Here is a 21,292-nt window from a genome sequence, read left to right as displayed (position 1 = left end):
GCCTTGCTGTGCCCAAGTGAAAATGGGAGGATTCCCTGAGCAGACTGCTCTGCCCCAACTGCCTGTCTCCCTAGACTCCATTCCGTCCATCCCGATAGATGTTGGACACAAAGCAAGCTTACATCCCATTTTAATTTCTAGTTGAAATCCAAGTGAAAATAGGTGGATAATTTACATGTTATAATCAATACAAATTCCCCTGGAATACCTTTAAGATGATAGAGATTCTACTTCCTTGCAGTTAGGAAATCAGGAAAGTTTTTTCTGATTTGTACTAGTGTAATTGGGTCACTATTTCGTATAATAATGATGGATACAAGCTTTTGACTGGTGTGGGCGGAAGTACCTATTTATCTATTTCTCTTCTTTATCGAAAACTTGGTTTGCAACCATTAACATCATGCAGACATTACACGATGAAAAAAAATTGAGGATGGAAACTTACGTTTCATTAAAATATCTTCTGTTACTGTGCATGTAGCATTTTAAAGGTGAAACGGCCAGGAAAATGCTACTTTTCAGATCTCCTTCTCTGATGGGAAGGTGGTAGTCCCTCCACAGGTTAAGGTGTGACATGCTCCCTTTTGAACTCCCTATCTTAATCCCTCCCCCTTGCAGCATCATTACTAATAGTGTTATTTCCTCAGTTCATGTCAGTCTGGAGGATAAACATTTCCTTTATGACCCTAGGCAGGAGAGAATACTATCTGAAGATACGGAACATTTATGACTGTGTCTAATTGTTTTGTTTGTTTATGAACAAACCAACAGCACTGCTGTGTTCATTGCTCTGCTGTCTTTATTGCTACTCGTGCTCACAAAACAACTAGACCAAATTTTGGATCAAATGACTCAGGTTTAGAATTGCAGCTTCTTCAGCTTCTTTAGGACAGTTGTTGCATAGGAGTTCCTGTGCTATTTTCTTCTTCTGTGTTTGGTGCGCACAGCCAGCGTATCGATTCTGTGAACTGTGCATTATATAACATTTCTTTTTATATCTGGGCAAATGTGCATTGGATTGACTCACTTAACCGTGAAAACTCTGTAAACATGCTATCTAGTATCACCAGCGCTGTGTGGCACACAGACCTGAACGATTCATGTATTTGTTAATCTTTATACTGAAGAAAATTAGTGTATCCAAAAGATTCCACAGCAACTTTAGAGTGTCAGGGATGGGCTTAAACTTATTTTTTTCCATCAGATGAGACTTCTGTGTAGGTATCTAGTTTCAGGTATGGCAAATTCTTGAGAAGATCTTGGGAAATGCTGAGCTTCTGCATCCGCTATTGAAGCGTCAGCTGGGAGAAAAGGCTGATACTCTTGAGGAATATAGTAATATGAAGTTAAGACAAAAGAGTTTCCATTTCTGTGGAAAAAAAAAATATATTTTGCATTGATTCACCCCTATTCTATCTGCTAAGAAAGTATGATCTTCACAGAGTTTTGAAAAATGATTGCTTACAGTGAGACTTAATGAAAATTTTCATGAAAGGCCTGGGCCCAATGTCAAATGCAAAAGTATGTGGGCATGGAAGAAGGCGGGTGCAAGAGCAGCTCCTTGCTGATGGCTTGCAGTTACATAGCCTCGTGTCTCTGGAGATGCTCAGCGCAGCCTAGAGCAGCTTCTTGACTGCTCTAATTTTCACCTTGGTTGCTTACAGCGCTGGCGGTGGGACAGGAGAACTGTGGGAACTCAGCACTTCCAAAGGACTTCACAGATCCCTGCGGAAGAATCTGGTCTGCCCATACCCAGAAAGACAAATGTATGCTAATACTTGATAGCTTTCTTCTCTACAAAGACACGAGGCAGTTGCAAGTCCCTTTGCTCCAGACACCACCCTTTCAGCAGAGACCCTGAGGAGGACTGAGGTGTGCTGCTCTATGCCCAGTGAGGATTAATGTGCAGTTTTGGATATTCTACTTTTACAGCCTTTTTGCACTGGTGGCACAATGGACTATAGCAGAGCCACAGAGCGAGCCATTTAGCAGGAGCATTCAAGACAGGAATCATGCAATTTAGTTTGCTCTACAAAGTTTGATGTATCTCAGGTGAAGGCTTCAAGATCTTTATTTGCCATGGTCTACATCAGCAAATTTCAGAGTCCGTGAAGGTTTTGTATATACAAGTTATTGTACTTGAGCTTTTGTTTAACTTTGGCAAAATTTTCCTCCACTAAAAGTAAAACATAACAGAATGGCAGCTGAGTTTAAAGGAAAAGAAATTAAGAGTTAGGGCATTTTTTTTTGTCCTATGCCCTGTCTCATCCTGTGCCTTGTCTCATCACTCCTGTGCAAGTGAAATGCTATTAAATCAGAAAACCAGTGTGTTATTTACTGACTTTGCTGCTATAATTGACTGATGAAAGGTGCAAGACAGAGAAACAGCCGCTGTCTTTAAACCTGGAAAAATGATAAACACAAACATTAACAAAGGGATATTTTCTTTCTGCATTTATCACCTTCCTATGACTAAGAGCTAACTTCATTAAAGCTCCCACACTCTGCTTTTCATATCCAGAAGCACCTGGCAACACTGTTTTGTCCTGTCCAACGTATCTTATAAATTTATTTTTATAGGTTAGAATGAATTGAAGTGATGGGGAGTTCTGCTGTAACTCAGGTGTTATTGGAGAGGAAGGATGTAGCACTGAAACACAGTTTGCCTCACAGCAGGTGTTTCTAAATCTTGCAGAAAAGTTTCTTTAGGAGGACGCTGTCTCCATTTTGCATGCAAAAGCTCTCCCTCCAAGTATTACAGAAGGTCTGGGGTTTGCTCAATCGGTGCTTTTGGTCCCTATTTTGAAATAATTCTTTAAAAATGTGGTTTTATTAATGTTGCTGAAGTGTTTCATGTTACCGTTCACTACTTGAAACCCATTTCAACATCCCTTTCAACATCAGAGGTAGAACAGCCAAAGTAGTTCTTGATGGTCCCTCTGACAAATCACTTCAGCAACATCTTCTGTGTTTTGGTCAAAGAAAACGTTGCTTGAGGAGGTGCATGCGCTGTGTTGGTCTGAGTTGGGGTGGGGAAGAGTGGAAGCAAACTAAATATTGAACTGGGCTTTATTAGGACAAGGAAAAATACCTTCAGCTCTGTGTCGCGTGCTTAACTTTTAAAGAAAATGCTGCTGTGGATTTTCTGCTATTCTCTCTTGAAAGGTTGTCCATTAGGAGTGGAATAGATAGGAATGGGTTTTTTAAATGATTCTAGAAAGAAAACAGAGAAATAAGAGCAGTTTCATTCTTTGTACTGTATTTTGGCCAGAGAACTGTGTACATTGTAGCAATTAAGTGAACTGTTTTGTTCTTGTGTACTGATTTTCAGCCTTATTAGAGTTTGTCATTCATCGGAGGGCAACGGCGCCTTTGTAACCCACAAATGAGGCAGGTTTCAGCAGAAGACACCTGTAGGCCTGTGTGCGGTTCACTTTCACGGAGATTTACATTTAATTCAGCCCTTAGTTGCTTATAATAAAAAAATGTCATTCTGACTGAAGGCACACTGTAATTATAAGGTGCTGACAAATCTCTCGCTAATTCTACACGTGCATCACTCGTAGCCTTCCTTCAAAGGAGGTCTGGGAGCAATGTCTGTATGTGAGGTCAGTCCGCTTTTAGGGAGGGGAGAAGATCTCTCTGCCTGTGCAAGAGAACCCTTCCTGGCAAAAAGGTGCAGGGGCGATGCCTAACCACCGCGCCTGCTGTGGACTATGGCATCTCCTTGTCTTTGTTTCTAAACTCTGTATCATTTTCTTTGTTATGACATAGTACGAAAGATTTCAAAAATGACAACAAAACCCCCAAAACTTTGCTTTTCTTTCCCATCCTTCTTTCTCTCTCCTGATAGACCTTACTGTGAGAATACTCTCTCAATAGGAGCTGGTAGGAACCATTGATGATTTCTGTGTAAACAGTGGAAAATTTTGTCATCTGAAATCTAGGAACTGGGAAATATAAGTTTACTAATATAATACAAAGGATGTGACATTTTTAATGTAATTTAAGGAAGTCTAATGTAGTTATAGTAGACTACAGAGAATAAAAACCTCTTCTAACATAGTCCTACCCTCAACAAATTCACATAAAGCAAGCCGTCCGCAAATAGATTCTGAAATAAAACTCTAAAGTTATGAGAGCTTTTTCCGCTCCCTCCACAACAAAGTTGTGTTTTAGCTTCAAACCTATCTGGTTGCTGTCTGCTCTGCCTGAAAAGACACCTGAAAAGAGTCTGCCTAGTTGGCATGCCTGTGGGTGAGACACCCAGCTGGCCCTTTGTGTGGGGTGGCTGGCGGTGGATGCCCGGAGTGATGGGCAGCAGGAATTCCTGCTGTTGGTACTTGACCTGTAGCTGTCCAGGGGTGGAGAGGGTGATTTCGGTGGCATCTCTGGGGTGTTGCTATTGCACTGACATCTTTGATGTTGCAAGGGTGGACTGCTGTAAGCGAAGTAAGCAATCTTTGAAAAGACTGCGGCGCTAGTTCTTGTCTGGCAAAAAGCCTGGCAACGTTTTCATGAAGCTCACTTGCTTCTGTGCATGGTCTGCCTTATCACTGCTACCTGCTGTTCACAGCTGTGCTCTGCTGCCTGTATCTTGGCATCCAGAAACGCAGCTAGTGTTTGGGGCTGCCCCCTTCTGTGTCAGAGGTGTTTTGAGTGAGAGGTTGCCATGCAGGGTTGCACATCAGGTTCATCAGCAGCTCACAAAGGATCGGAGTCAGATTGCAGGTCCCCGTAGCAGGGTCACAGCAAAAGCGCTGTTTTTATCCCTCCTCTTGCTTTTATTTCTCAGGGAAGCTGTGAAGAGTAAAACCTTTGCAGCATGTTTTGATGTGAATGAATGGAAATCCCTGTTCTCTGAAGCACAGTTCCATACATGGGAAAATAACCTGCAGGTGAGGAGAGATGTTAATAGATAAAACCATTATCATCACTGTCAGGAAGTGTTCCTTTAATTACGTCACGTGATATTTTTTTTTTTTAAGGTTGGTGAATTATGTATGTCCAGGTCTTGGTGCTCAGTCACCTCTGAATGTAGCTTCAGGACTAATGTCACCAAACCGTCTAAACCCCCTGCAATGTGTTGGGAATAAGATTCCCTAGTGGGAAATAGCTATGAAAACTGGGCTTGTGGAGCAACAGGGCCCCCAACACAAGGTGCAAATAGGGCAGAAGGTGGAGACACCTGGCTGGAGATGGGGACTCTTGTTCCCTTTGTGCCAGATGCCAGACCCACTGTGCTGTTTGTTCCCTTGCTCATCTCCTGTGGGGAAGGAAGCACAGTCAGTCCTCTTCTAGAGACAACAAATGATGGCTGCTCCCTACCAGGAGGGGCCTCATCTTACCATGGCAAGAAATAGCATTTTCCCTGCTTTTGTTTTCTTGCTGGTCTTTGGCCAACTACTCCTCCTCCAAATACCTTCTGAATTGATGCAGCGAGATTAATTACAAATTTCGGATTTTCTAGAATGCCCAAAGTTCAAAAGAATTAAACAGGCATGAACTCTTTTGTGCTTTCTGAGCTCAGTTTTAGGCAGGCAGCCAGGCCTGCTCCTGAGCAGGCGGGCTGTGACCCAGAGCAGCCTTCCCTCGTTCGCAGCCCCAGCCGGTTCCCTCTCCCACGTCGAAAGCCAGAGGTCTGCATCCTCCTCCTCGTACAGCATTAAGGACCAGAGTCTGGGAGCTTTCAAACCTAACTGCCTTTGGGGACTTGCATTTCTGCTGCAGATCTTCTGTTTTAAACCCTTGTGCTGTACTAATTGGTCTGTTTTCCTGATGCAGTGTAAATGTAAGCTCACTTTTCCAAGTTCCATAGCTCTGCATAAGTAAGAAAGCAAAAAGGCTCCTGGACGTAGTCTGCACTTTTTTGCATACTAGGGCAAATGAAGTCAAGAGGCAGGATCCCGGCAAGTGGTAAATCTGCATCACTCCACTGCAGTTGTGAGAACTGCGGTGATTTAAATGGGCAAAGGATCTGTCCCGGACAGCCTTTTCCAGTGAAAGAGATCGCTGCTGTAGGTTAGAGAAGAAGCTGCCCTATGGACAAGGAAGGTAAATTACACAGCTTTTCCACGGCTTGCTTCCAAGACTCCATCAAGATTATGCTGATGCGATTTTCCTCCCTGCTTCTCCCTGCCTGGTGTCAGAGGTCGTATCTAATGATCCTGCTGAAACTCGACCCCAGATTTCTAATAGCTACAGGCTTGAAATTTTCAGGCCTGTGGGAACTTAACCCTCGTGACTACATCAATAGCTTCGCGCTATGGCTGTGTGCAAAGTTGGAAGCATGATGGGGGGAAAGTTGTAGTAATTACTGAACAGACGCACTTAATGAGGTCTCTACTGGCTTCCCAGCTGGTGAGTCGAGCTGTGTGCTGGGACAATGTGACAGCAGTCGCTTGGGTCGTTGTGTGACATCACATCCTCCCTCTTGTTGTCATAGCAGCTGCAATCAGCCCCCTGAAAATTTCCCTCAGGAAGGCTGCAAACATCATCTCTCTCTTATTAAATGGCAGTGCCTGGTGCTTGGTCTCTTGTTGCTGCACAATGCTGCGTCTTATTCCTGTTGATTTAGTGCCCTTTCCACCTCCTCCCCCCTGCCCCCTTCTCACAGTGATGCAGATCAATGAGTCCTGTCAAATGGTGTGTTCTTGGGAAAGGGGAGAGGGTAGACAACTTGCTCAGACAGTACCACTTAACTCAGTTTCAACTCCAAGTGCCTCTTCTACGTTCAGTTTGTACTCCTTGGAGGTGAGGATAAGGAACACTGTTTGCTTTCGGGTTCATTCTCTTTTAGTATTGACAATGAATGCTTATTAGGAGTGAAAGCTTTCCAAAATCAAATTTTACTAGTTTCTTCCCCATGTATGTGGGTAGCTGAAGTCCTTGCAGTTCCCCCACGTGACATGCCGATTGCTTTTTATGGACTCACTTTTTCACATTCTTTTTCTTTCCATTTCTGCGTCTTGTACTCTTGAACTGCAGTAGTGGATCGAGTCCCCAAAATTTGTACTAGTGTTTTCCTCTTTATGCTTTACCCTTTTTCCTCTTTTATTTTGTGCTTCATGAATGCCAGTGTGATTTAGTTTGAATCAAGTCAACTGAAAACTAGGCTTTCTTGCTCAAGTCCCACCACACAGCCAAGTACACACAGAAAACTTCCAGGTATTTTTTTTTTTTTATTGCTAGTTCAACTATAGCAAATTATTAAACCACTTTGGAAATAGACTTGAAGTAAAAATTATAAATATGTTAACTTTCTCTGAAACTACTTTCAGCAAAATGTTCTTCTGCTTAGAATACTGAGTTTGAGTTTTGGTTTTTTTATGATCCCTATAGATAAAGACGAATGACTTACAGATACCAGACAGATACCCTTAAGAAAAAGCTCACAGGAGTTTTTCATTCAGGCTGTGATTCCGCTGTTGGATGCGCACATGAAACCTTGCTGAAGTCACAGGGTTTTTCAAACAAGTGGTCCTCAGTTAGTTGCAGGCTGAGGAGCTCTGTTGTGTAGTGATAAAAGTGCGCTCCGTGATTAAACGAGACCAACTGTCATTTTCATCCAACACCAAGTGGGTACAATTGCAATTGTAACGCTCTAGGAAGTGAGCAAAGAATGAAAACGCATGAAAGGAAAGGACTCCCTGAAATTTATAGGTGCTACTGTCAGCTGTGCTCCAAGTGCAAAGTGTTGTTTTCCTCTCCCATTAAAACTCGCGTTGTGCAGGACAGGATGTTTTATACGCTGCTGAGTGTGATGTGAATAACAGAATAATAAGCCCATTTAGTGTATATTGATTTCATCCCCCACTCCCAAAGCTGTGATTATTACCAGACATGTATACTGTTAATAATCGCTATTTCCCTTGAAATGTACTCTGAAAACGGCATCTTTAGGGTGCTCAGACTTCTTTACTTGCTCTTACTTGGTGGCATTTTACCACATCGTATTAGTCTACAGGAGGGAGATGGTCTTTTCTCCCAACCGCTGGCCCTTGGTTTAAAGACAATCTATGTTCTTTCTGCCTTGAACATTATCTTAATTCAGAATTACAGATCTTGCAGGCCAAATTATGTTCGGACTCTTATGCAACTCTAATAACTCAAAACATAATTTGGCCTGCAGCGTGTATTATTTTTCTTAAAACTGCCATATGAGCAAATCTAAGAAAACTCTGGCAAAGCTGTGGGCTTCTTCCTTGACAAAATTTGGAATATTAAAATAGAACTTGATAACCAAAGCTGATTTCGATCTGAATCATAGGGAGGGTGATCTATATTTTATGGTCCATGTACTGTATATATGGTGTATAATAAAAAAAGTGTTGAATGTGTATATAACTGTTATGGAGCACAAGGGACCGTGGCAGATTCTACTGCTGCTCCTAGGAACACAAATGATTTTTCAGCATTAATTTACAGAATCTCATTTCGTGGCTCCTCAAACAACAAAGGCAGCAGGATTTTCCAGAGCCCCAGCTGCTGGCTAACTCTGCTGTAACAAAAATCAATGGATAACTTTAGAAAGTCCAGAACAGGACATCCTGTGCTACTTTTGAAAGTTCCTTTGAAGATAAAGAGTTAATTTCTTTCTGGTAACCTCAACACTTAAATAGAATTCCGGCAGGAAATACCTAAGCCCTAATGACTGCTGCTAACCTTAGCTTTTAGTTGATTGTGTGCTTTTCATAAATTATGCAGCATATATAGATCACCTGATAATGAGCATCTCGCTTCACTTCAACGGAATGAATTCTGAGTTTTCACAAGCATAATTCAAGGCATAATTTGAGCTGAAAATGTCTAATGACATTTGGGTGCCTGTTTCTTCTGCAAAAACGACTGATTTTTCCATGCTGTGAATTTTTGGTTGTGAGAAAGGTGGATGTTAAGGTAGTTGTTTTACCTCTTCTCCCTATTAAATATAGATAGAAATGATTACACGGAAACCTCCTGCCTCGCAGCGCCAAGCCACAGCATGCTGATGTGTGTTGGTGCTGGAGCCTGGCATACTTGAATGATGATTATCCCAGGATCTGGTTGAACGGGGGGGTGCAACAGCTCCTCCGTGACCGCAGTTTGCAACCCACTTTGCCGCAGAGAGCAGACACTGACTGCTGGGAACTTTAATTCATCTGGCTATAAAGTTAAGTCCTTTCCTCTTAGCTGCAGAAGCAGCCTCTGAGAGAGACACGAGACGAACAGCTGGAGGAACCCTTACAAGCCATTGCTGTTTAAAATGTCACCTGGGAGTCATCCCAGCAGCCTGGGGAAATCAGGGGATCCTGGCTGTTGTTAAGCGTTGTACATGAGTTTCACTTGGACAGGCTGAAGCTGCGACTTGAATATGGATCCACGTCAGCTGGTGTTAGATCCTGTAACTTAAACAAATGCCTCAACTATCAGTCCAGTCTGCTAGTGCTCCCCAGCACTCCGCCATTCCCAAGGTATCAACAGGTTGTTGTTATTATTACAGTTGCTAGGTGGCTTCATGATATGATTCCTGTCTCCGTGGCTAATGCTTAAGGCTTAATTGTTCTTGAGTCAGGGGAAGTGCAAGTACTGAGAATGGCAATTACAGCACCGCTGATAACTTGGATCCACTTGCTCCTGGAAGATGCTCCTGTCAGCTTGACAACATGATCAGCGTAAATCTTCCTTCATGGGAGAATATGTTTATTCTTTAGTGATGTTTGCTGCCTTATGTTCCAGTCTAATGCTTCCTATTAATTAGAATTCATTGTGCCATTTAAGTGAAGTGCCATTTTTGAAGTGAAATTCTGCGCAGCGACTTGTCATTTACTTTCTGATTGTGTTTGCTTCCTTGCCCTCTGAAGCAGCAACAATAATTTGAGCCTTCTGTTTTATTAACTGTCATTTACAGTAACACTTTACGTGCATAATTATTTTCCTCTAGCTCTGCACTGATACTTAAATGAAACCTCTGGGATGTGTTCCCAGCTGGTTGTGTGTTTACGTGTTGTATTCAGTCACTTGCATTTGATCTCTCTTATGTTGTTTGTGGCAAGCAAGCTTTATGTCCTTTTGGGAAGTTTTTAGCTGTGATTATTTCAGTGTTTATTAAGCACTAATCTGTTCAGATGCTTCGGATAGGCCTTCTCCGACAACGCCTGTATCTTTGGGTCCCTAAAGCAAGAGGCAAAGGAAATTTGGCCTTTGAGCACTTTGGGAAATTTTGCCTGTAATGCATGAGTGCTGTTACAAACATCTTTTTGAATTGGGAAGAAGAGGATGTTTCCATGTTGGTGAAATGAGTGTTACACTGGAAGGAGGGGGGGAAGATTTTAGACGTGGGGTTGCATGTCTTTCCCCAGCCCCCATAATCCTCTCCACCGTTTGGCAGTAAGATGCCCGAGCCCTGCCGCTTGCTGGCACTGCTGCTAACCAAGAGGAGGGGATGGAGTTTTTTTGGCATTGAGAATCTTTCAAAGGAACTTGGAGGAAGAAGGGAAGAGAGGACATGCTTTGGGTGCCAGAATCTCTCTCAATGGCTTTGCTAAGACTAATCTGTTCTAAAGAAAATGATACCCTACCTTATGGACCTTGAAATCCTAAATCCAAATGATGCAAGCTGGAAAATGTGTGGGGAATTTATGAAAAGAAAGGAGTCTACTCCAGAATGAAGCACAGGGAAAACTCTGGACACACAAAAATGAGTCTTACTTCATTCAAAATATTCCTTTTCAATTTTAAGATTAGCTTGATGTATTTAGTGGATTTATCACATCCAGTAAACTGCCTATGCAGACAGCACACGCCATGTTTGTCATCATCACTACAAAATATCTGTTTGTTCTTGGTTGCAATAAGCTGATTGCTGAAGTCACTAAGCAGCATTCAAATGGCTAAGACATTTGTGACAGCCATATGAAGTCATATTTGGTACCTTTGGACACTCAAAAAAGAACAAAGAACAGAATCTTTTAACATTGTGTGTCCTTGCCATCAAATAATATCTGATAGCTAAAAAGAAATCATTTTTGTAATACTTTGAATTTTCTTTTGTCTTGTATTGCCTTTCAGTCTATCTAAGGTCTGTACTTGTATACATACTTTTGTATTTGTTAAACTGCTATAAACTGCAGGAGGGATTAGAATTGGAAAAAGAAGCATACTCTTAGTATGACTGCTGAAGAACAAAACCGCAGCAGTTCCAAAACTGTTAAAGAAAACTAGCAGTGAGAAGCAGGAATAGTTAAAATAGGATTAAGGATTTGCTTTACACTTCATTGTGTCTGGAGAGTCACGTGCCACAATACTTCCAGGTGAAGTGTCTAATCTGGTAATTTTACTTCTCCTTGGAATTCAGTGATCTGAAGTGGGGAACAATTTCTGGTCTTATTCTCTCTTCTCCAATCTTCTATTGATGCAATTCATGCCATTGTAAGGCATTCTTTGATCACGGAAATTGCGGGACATGGATGAACAAAGCAGTGAGTGAAAAATAAATTTGACTTACAGTTGCAGAAGGTACAGATATTCATAGAATAGTTTGGGTTGGAAGTGACCTTTAAAGGTCATCTAGTCCAACCTCCTGCAATAAGCAGGGACATCTTCAACTAGATCAGGTTGCTCAGAGCCCCATCCAACCTGACCTTGAACGTTTCCAGGGATGGGGCCTCCACCACCTCTCACCATCCTAACTGAAAAAAATTTCTTCCTTATATCTAGTGTAAGTCTACCCTTTCTTAGTTTAAAACCATTACCCCTTGTCCTATCACAACAGACCCTACCGAAAAGCTTGTCCCCATCTTTCTTATAGGCCTCCTTTAAGTACTGAAAGGCTGCAATAAGGTCTCCCTGGAGCCTTCTCTTCTCCAGGCTGAACAACCCCAACTCTCTCAGCCTGTCCTCATAGGAGAGGTGCTCCAGCCCTCTGAGCATTTCCGTGGCCCTCCTCTGGACCTGCTCCAACAGGTCCATGTCTTTCCTGTGCTGAGGGCTCCAGAGCTGGATGTAGTGCACCAGGAGGGGTCTCACCAGAGCAGAGTAGAGGGGCAGAATCACCTCCCTTGACCTGCTGAAGTGTAAGGATAAAGCGGTTATGATGAGGCATGAGGTTTACAAAACATGCATTTGGATTTCCTGACTAAAGACTTTCTTTAAAACCAAAGCAAAACCCCCTAAAAAACCAACCTGAAAGAGAAAAGTTAGAGATGATACTGTTAAATACTTTTAAAAAGATAGCATGTGAGAAGATTCTGTAAAGAAGCATCGCAGAACCAAAGAAAATCAGTGAAGGCAGTAACCGAGAAGTATTTTGAGCTCAGTCATACATTTCTATGTGATTAGTCCCATTGCAATAAATTAAGAGTACTTACTACTGTAAGAGCTGCCAAATTAGACTTGTTCGTAATAATAACTTTTAAAATATCAAAGATACTTTGCTTCAGGAGATCAGTCATATAGCTCTTAAGTGCTACGCCCAATACATTTATGAAGTAGTGTTTTTGTGGGTTTTGAGAGTGCTGTGTTCCCAGTACCTTTCAGTAATATGGGCAGATGCTTCCAGTGAGGTATCCATGTATTTGTCATGCCTCCTGCCTCTTCCTGGGATACATCTGAAAAAATGAGAGGGGTCGTCCCAGAACTACTCAGTAAAATGTAGTCAAACTCCTTCCTCTGCAGTGAACTACTGCTGTAAGACAGCATAAAGGAGCATGGGTTTAAACCTTTCTACGTTGTATCTACAGCATCACATGTATTGAGGCAGGAGGCCTTATACAGTTGTCATATAGCTCCTTGAAGGTATGGATACTTTCTGCCGTGCATTCATAGGGCTGGCAGATAGCTTCTGATGCACAAAGAGACCACAGCTGTTTTGTCCTGATGAGCAGACGACCACCTCCTGGCTTCCAAGCACGAAGCCCTAAATTATATCCCATTTTCAGCCAGAAAATTAAGAGTTTGCTGTTTTGCACAGACTCGGCATTCACCGTGGCCTCCTTGCCCTTGGAGCAGCTGAAGTAGCACTGTGTTTAGAAAGAGCCAAGGGATTATTTAATTTCCATACAGAATCAGGGACGTGCCTTAAAAACCAAGGAGTCTGTTGGGAGATGTAGGAGACACGTGGCACCTATTATTTCCCAGTTCAGTCTGTCTGTCTGTCTGGTACCTGCAATTAAGTCACTTTTCACAGTATTACTGATGAAAAGAAAAAAGAATAACTTTTCTCAGGAGTTTCACTTAGTGGCTTTCAGAATAAAACAAAGTATTTTTCCTTTGCTTATCTTTCTGATTGAACAGCCATATGTAACTTTTGAACTAAGATGACATTATGTATTAGCCAGTGTCAGTGTTTTGCCCAGAGCCTTCGCCAAGGGTGTGTATTCAAGCGCAGTGCGATAAATGCTCTGACACACAAAAAAAAAAAGGTTAAGGAAGAGGTTGTTTTATTTTGAAAAACACGGCATCTTTGAGTTGAACCCTTTTGCATCACGACTGGAAACCAGCTGCAGCAAAGGGGACTCTGAAAAGAGCCGCCTGCAGGTACTCACCAGCAGATTGACAATGATGGGGAACTGTGAAGCAGCACGTGGTTTCTATATGAATCAGAAGCGTTATTTATTGACCTGAATTTCAATTGCTTAAGACCATTATATCAGATGAGATCATGTCACCAGTCCACCTCTGCTGTGAGCTGGTAGCAAGCAGACAAGCTGAAAAGGAGAGAGACACATGACGGTGCTCCTAACATCTGCACTGGCAGCTTATGTAGTGGTGTAACATTACTGTACGGTTGACTTCCTGTGTCGCCTATTAAGGAGAAGTTTATTTACCAGGATTATCTTCCTTAGCTTTTTGCACACGCTGTTCTCTATTTGTAAGAAACCCTTCCTGTCTGTGCCGCCTGGCAGGTGGGCCAGAGCAGCACTAGGTTTTGCTAATTAGAGATCAGACTTGATTTCGCGAGTTGGAGGAGACCAGTCCTGCCCTGCTCTTGGCTTGCTTTCTCAAGCACAAGGTCTTTTCATATCCTGGGTTTAAGGTTATGCAGCGCAGGGTGCTTTATTGCTGCAGGGTGGTATTTCTTACCTGGCCACTCAGAATGCAGTCCTGAAATAGGTCTAAATATCCTTTATATCTGCAGGGGGATATGGGGTGTGCATGTAATCGTGCCAAAGTACATGGGGAATCTTGTGACATCTGACCAACATCTGCAAACTGACCGTGAACAAAGGAAGCCAGAAAGTCACAGCATTTCCAGTGCTGTTCCACTTTTGCAATATTTCTGGACCCATTCTGCACAGAGTTGTAGCTGAAAGAAAAGTTTAAATATTTATTTTCATCCTGTAACTCACAAGCAATGTGTGCTTTTGGGTAGCCTTACTTTGAGCAAGAATGGGACCTCATGACCTTTGGATGGTCACAACCAAAGTTGTTTGGTGATTCTATATATGAATGAAAAGCTTCTCCAGATTAAGATAAGGCAAAAAATAAAATCAGATATTTAAAATTATTTTTTCTTTCATTTTCTACTTCCTTTCTTATTTTTTGCGTATTGTGAATGGATTTTATTCTCCCATTGAAAAGAATGACAAAAGGTTCTGCTTATTTCAGTTGGAGCAAGGCTTGGATTTGTACAGACAGACATGCATTTACGTTGCATTTAGGCATATCCGTCTTTAGTTTGAAGCTTCTCTTGCAGAGTTTTTTGAAAGTATCATGGGCAATGGGCAAAGTTTGTGCAGTGTATTTCTCTTCTCTACAAGTAGCAGGAAGGCTGTGACAAAGGACAAATGACAATAGCTGCATGGCACCAGGGCAGCCTGAGTGATTTGCTGTTCACATTCGGTCTTTCCTGTTCCTGAGGCAGTGCACAAAAGAGGGAGAAGGGACGCTTCTCTGATGATTAAAGCTGATTTGATGAACATCTAAGGGAAGGCATTATGGTGAAGTCTTTTCAAAAAAGAGAATGTAATGATCCTTCTCTCACATGCAGAACAGGCAACCAGGGTTAGACTTTCTTGGCCTGCTGTCCATGCAAACCTGCCAGTGTTGGTAGATGAAAAAGCAGTAAAGTGCTTTTTTTTTCCGGGCAGAACTACCATGGATGTACTTGTGTTATGAATCCACTCCGCTGCATCGCACATACAATGGTCATCTGTCCTGTAATTAAAAGACCTAGCAGGTCTGTCTGCCTCTGCTTGTCTTTCTGTCAGCGTGCAGCTGAAATGCTGACGTTTCGGGGAAAGAAAGGAATTTCCAAAGCCTCATTCTAAATACAGGTATGTGTATTTGTGTGAATTCATGGAAGCAGATGGAGATAAAGCAACTACGCAGCAATTGTACACAAATTCAGCGGAGGTATAAATGACCAAACATATAAGGCAGTGAGAACCTGGGATTTAAGGAAGCTTAAATCTATTTGCTTATTTAAGCAAATAGAAGAGAGGGTTACTTATATGGTGCCTTTTCGCACTTAGTTGTCTTCCTTGCCTACACTCTTTTGACCCATTGGCATTTTTTATTTCACTGGGAAACACTTGAGTGACATGTAGGGAAAGAGGAATGGGGCAAATTACACATTAGTACGTAGATGTAAGTCTCCCCCAAGGGAAAGCTGGAACAAGGTGTGGGCTTCCTGGCATACGCCTCCTCAAGTGCTATCTAGCTGTGCTCTGGGTCACCTCCGGGCTTGGATGATGCCTGAGATCTGTGGTTGGCAGGGGAGGGAAGGCGAGCAGGCATCGGAGGAACTTCCTCACGAGTCCCACTCACAGCCAGAGGGCTAAACCTGGATCCCCCTGGGGTTGCAGACTGAAATAGAAGGGCAAAGGAAATGGTGTATAATTGTTCCTTATTGAAAACAATGGGATTGTTGCCTTGTAAAACCAAATATTTTGTGAATGAAGCTTCCAGAGACTGCATGTTTTGGAGTTCCTCTAAAGTAAACTCTCCTAGGAGCTGGTAACCAAGCCAGAACCCACAGCATGTTTCTATTCTCTGCTGAGTATGACCTGACCATGCGTAAGAAGATATCTGATGGAAACCTGAGTGGACAGAGTGATGATCCCAAAGGTGCATACAGCTTAAAAATTAAAATGGGATGATGGAAAGGAAAATATGCAAAACACAGAAAATAATGCGTTCTTTTCTTGAGAAAGAAAAATCGGAAGTGCCTATTTCCTCTCCCATCTGATATACACTCAGCTGAAATCAGAGGCAATGGGTCGTCTTCTTTATTTATCTTTTGGAATAAACCCAGTGAGAGAAAATGTGGGCAGAGCCTACTGCTAGGAAATGCTGATTTAACCTACAGTTAACTGTCTCAGCCATGCTTCCCAGGACCTGAAAGTCTTTTGTATGTGGTCCAAGCTAATGACTGTCACTTTTTTTAACGAAAAATAGTACTAATTATTAGGAATAGTAGCATTTATCCACGATGTTCATTGTTGCACAGAATGATTTTAGTGACTCCATCTTTCAGGCTCAAGGAATAAAAAAATTTCATCTCTGTCAGACACTTTCCTTATTGCATAGCATCTTTGTTAGTAAAGAGACTAGCCCGAAATGTTTGGCTTTACAGACTGCCATAGAAAGCAGTCCAGTCTGTTCAGTATTGCAATCTTTGCATAGGCTGAGAATGAAAGATGACGTCTGTCCCAAAACTAGGTCCTAACCACCTAATAAATCTAGAAGATCTAGAAGGATCACAAAAGGCTTCTATGCTCCGAGCTCCTAGGAAGGCCCATCTGCTCAGTGCAGCTTGCAGATGTGTTAAAAGGTGAAATCACACAGAATCACAGAGGGGTTGAGGTTGGAAAGGACCTCTGGAGGTCATCCTGTCCAATATCCCTGCTCAAGTAGGGCCACCAAAAGGCAGTTGCTCAGGACCATGTTCAGATGGATTTTGAATATCTCCAAGGACAGAGGCTCCACCAGCCTCTCTGAGCAACCTGTGCCACTGCTTGGTCATCCTCACAGTGAAAAAGTGTTTCCTGATGTTTAGAGGGAACCTTGTGTTTCAGTGTGCGCACATTGCCCCTGGTCCTGTCACGGGGCACCACTGAAGAGAGCCTGGCTCTGTCCTCTTTGCACCTTCCCTTCAGGTATTTCTACACACTGATGAGATCCTCCTCAGCTTTCTCTTCTCCAGGCTGCAGAGTCCCAGCTCTCTTAGCCTTTCCTTATGTATGAAGTGCTCCAGTCCCTTAATCATCCTTGTTGGCCTTTGTACTCTCCCCAGTATGTCCATGTCTCCCTTGTACTGGGAAGCCTGGAACTAGACCCAGCACTCCAGGTATGGCCTCACCAGCGCTGCATAGATGGGAAGGATCACCACCCTTGACCTGTTGGCAACACTCCTCCTAGTGAAGCAAGCCCAAGATACCGCTAGCTACCTTTGCTGCTAAGGCAAGTTGCTGTCTCACGTTCAAGCACAGCTGGCCACCTCTCACCCATCAGCAAGGCCAGGCCTTGCATTTGGGCATGACGCTGCTGTGACATCTCCCCTCCTTTATGAACCTCTGTGCCAGGGAACAGCCAGGGCCAGCGAGCACAAGAGAGAAATTGTGGCGCTGCGCAGTGTACTAGCCCACCTCACTCCAAGTATCCTAGCTGGAAAATGTATTTTTAGGTTTTGCTCCGGTGCTGTAGCTCCGCTCCAGCCACAAAACCTACCATGGCATTGGGTTGTGCATTGGAAAATGGGGCTGCTGGACAAGTATGCACAGCTGGGCTATAACTGCTGTTGAGGAAATCAGTCTAATACTGTGTGACCTCTTATGTTCCGTCTTGTGGCACATGTTGGGCAGTATCAGTACAGGGGGTTATTACAGGACAGCTGAAAACAATCCAGGGCAACGAGGAATAAAAGGCAAATGCAAATTACTGTGGTTGGGTGGTTTTTTTTTTTCCTTTGATTGTTCCTGTTACAGTAGCCTAAGATACCTTTGCTGTGGATATAAAGGCTCTAGCTCTCTCAGTTCTTCAGGAACAACTTGTTTACAGCCTGACTGCACTAAAATCATAAAGACGTGTGCTGTTGTTGATGGCTATCAGAAAAGCACCTTTCTGTCTTCATAACAGATGACTTTTGCAAAAGCTCCTAATGATCTGGGAGCTGAAGCTCTGCTTTCAGGTGTGACACAAGCACTTACATCTTGTGTAGGTAAGACGTAAGGACTTACATCTCAGTGATCTTTAAGAGTAGGACTTGCGCTCCCAAAGCATTACCTATTTTTGTATTTTAGTACTGATGTAGAGTAATGGCTGCATCAATTTTGTATTTCCAGGTAACAGGAGTGGCTGTTTGGCTGAGCGTGGATGCCATTGTATCACCATCAATTTAAGTACCTGTTGATAAAGTGCTCTGGAGCTATTGCATTTCCCCCATGCTAGAGAATCATTTGATTTGCTGCATTGCAGAGTTTTATGACCAAGCTGTCGTATCAGAGCTGGCAGGTACATGTGGCTGAGACAGTTTGTTGCTCTGTGATGGTTATGGATTCAGTTATTTTTAAAGCCAGTTCTTTGGTGAACGGGAAAACACAAACCTCACCCATATTGGAGGTTGAGCTTCTGGTCTGGCATTCCTTTAGCTGTGCACAACTCAATGATTTATTTTTTATATATATATTTTTTTTTTTAAGATCTCTCTATTTCATCCCTGTGTGGAATAGCAGCATACATTCTTTCCTTTTTTTTTTTTTTGGTATTCAGCAAGGGAATAAAGGTGCCTGGGAGAAATTCGCAGGAGGCCTCATTTACTAGTATTACAAAATTCAAGTCCAAACAGTCACACCCACAAGAGCTAATTGTCAAACTGTGCTCTACCAATGGAAAAAAAAATGTTTCCATGGTAACTTTCTAACGAGTCTGCCTGAAAAACCTTTCCAAGAAGAACTTTTTTTCCAGCAGATTAGGTATTTGTGAGGTCAGGCGGCTCCTATGCTGTAGGTATGACCTCACATGATATTACTGGTGGTTTCTACACAGCCCAGTTATTTTCAAGGAGAGAGCTTCAAACACAATCTGTACAAGCAGCACGTGAAACCAGGTCAGGGCAGGATTTCACCTAATTTAAGGCATCTCCCCATCTGAGGTAATCATTGCTTCCTTTATAATCAATGTAGAGAAACAGATTCTTGCAAGGTGTTGCTCAGCTGACCTATTTTAGACATCAGTCTCAGGCTGAGCTGAATCATGCCCTAAAAGTGCCATTTTCTTTCTATTGCCTATAAAGGGAGTCTAGATGACTGTATTGCACTTGTAAACGTCTAGATCTGAAGACATGCCTCCCTCACTTCCCCCATGCTTTTGCAATCTAGAGGTCTAGAAAATATGCTTATTTGGGGGAAAAAAAAAGGTAAAATGAGTGATGATATACTCTGGAAAAGATAAAATGAGGGTCACACGTGTAACTGTCTGCAAATACATAAGTCATTTGAAGAGACAGGAAAAGTGGTTGAAATGGACAAAAGGAGTGGGTTAAACACTTCCAATAATAAGGATAGCAAGGCACTGATGTCCCACTGAGAAGTACTGATTACCTACTTTTTTCTGTGGAAGCACTCCACAATTTGTTTCATTTCCCAGCACTCTACAAGTTCCAGCCTTCTACTTTAACAGAAAGGTACTTACTGATATACTTGTTTCCTGTTGTCAAGACAACACATGGTTGTATATCCTCCTTTTGTTTCTCAAGGATGTATTAAAAAAAAACCAAACAAGCAAACATTTTTTTCTTCTCTTTGCTTCTTTTTTTCTTCATTGTAAAGGGATTTTTTTGATCAAAGTTTTTTATGGTTTTGAGTGGGGGGGGGGTGGTTGTGAAAGAACTGGTTGCCTAGAAGTGTCATACGGTATTTGAATGGAAATAAAATCTGAAGAAGATAGTTAAAATGTCAGAAAAGCAATAAAAATTACATAGTTAATATCTACAAACTAAGCGCTTCACAGGAGGGAGATTTCACGCGGTTCAAAACAATCAGTAATGGTGTTTTAAAAAAACCAAACACAAAAGTTAAAAACTTTTCTCTCATTCCTCTAGTTTACCTGTTGTAGTAGCAGGAATATTTGGCAGTGGGTGATCTGAAATGTGACAGTGGATGTTCTTACTATGTGTATTGCTTTTTTTCCCCCCTCTACTGAGAGAAGTCAGAACTGAGCAGTTCAAGGTGTTTCAAGCCACTGGAACTGTTGAAAGAAGTAGTTCTGCCACCTCCCTCCAACCAGCTGCATCCACATCACCTTCAGCCACTGCAGATGGTGCTGCATCTGGGTAAAGCATCAGAGCTAGGAAATGACCCTGGATAAAATCAGTGTCTTGTCTTTTCTTCCAGTGTCAGGAAGAGCTTGGTGCAGGTTTGGAAATAAATGGAAGATGAAAGAATAGACTCATAGAATCATAGAATGGTTAGAGTTGGAAGGGACCTTAAAGATCATCTTATTCTAACCCTCCTGCTGTGGGCAGTGACACCTTCCACTAGACCAGGTTGCTCAAAGCCCCATCCAGCCTGGCCTTGAACACCTCCAGGGATGGGGCATCCACAACTTTTCTGGGCAACCTGTTGCAGTGTCTCACCACCCCCACAGTAAAGAATTTCTTCCTAATATCTGATCTAAATCTACCCTCTCAGTTTAAAACCCTTAACCCTCGTCCTATCGCTCCACTCCCTGATAAAGAGCCCCTCCCCATCTTTCCTGCAGGCCCCCTTTAGGTACTGGAAGGCTGCGATAAGGTCTCCCTGGAGCCTTCTCTTCTGCAGGGTAAACAACCCCAGTTCCCTCAGCCTGTCCTCGCAGGAGAGGTGCTCCAGCCCTCTGATCATCTTCATGGCCCTCCTCTGGACTTGCTCTAGCAAGTTGTGGGGGCTTCTTATGTTGGATAGGACTGCTTCTTTTGGTCACAAGGCTAACTTAAAGTGTTGGTGAAAGCTAGAATCGAGTTGTGTGATGCTTGTTTTGACTGATTTCTGAAACTTCCTCAGTCAGTAGTTAGCATCTTTTAGCAACTTTGCTAAGGATGAAGTTTAAATATCATTCTTCCCATCACAAACCATCATTTAAGGAGCAAATGGTGCTATAACAAGAAAGTACATTTTGATCTTGCTTTGTTTTCATCTGCAAACTAAGGACATTTGTCATTCTTTTAACGATTTTAGAGTGTGATGGGGAGTCTGGACCCGCTTCCTGTGAAATCGTTAAAAATAATCCAACTAATTTGTGTGGGCGTGATCTCTCTTTTCTTCCATGCACTCATAGATGAAATGGTTAGTATGTAGGTTCGTTGCAATGCCCGCCTGCTATTTGCAGAGCAAGC

General features: G+C 42.5%; 1 protein-coding gene across 2 annotated transcripts in view; it reads left to right on the top strand.

Moving 5' to 3' along the window:
* PDE1C (phosphodiesterase 1C) overlaps nt 1-21,292 on the top strand; it is a 315,435-nt gene that overhangs the window by 897 nt on the left and 293,246 nt on the right. The window lies entirely within an intron of this gene.

The sequence above is a fragment of the Rissa tridactyla genome, chromosome 2 (genome assembly GCF_028500815.1).
Source record: "Rissa tridactyla isolate bRisTri1 chromosome 2, bRisTri1.patW.cur.20221130, whole genome shotgun sequence".
In the NCBI taxonomy this organism is placed as follows: Eukaryota; Metazoa; Chordata; class Aves; order Charadriiformes; family Laridae; genus Rissa; species Rissa tridactyla.
Note: the sequence above shows the minus strand (reverse complement) of the source record. Positions and strands in the feature narration are given on the sequence as shown.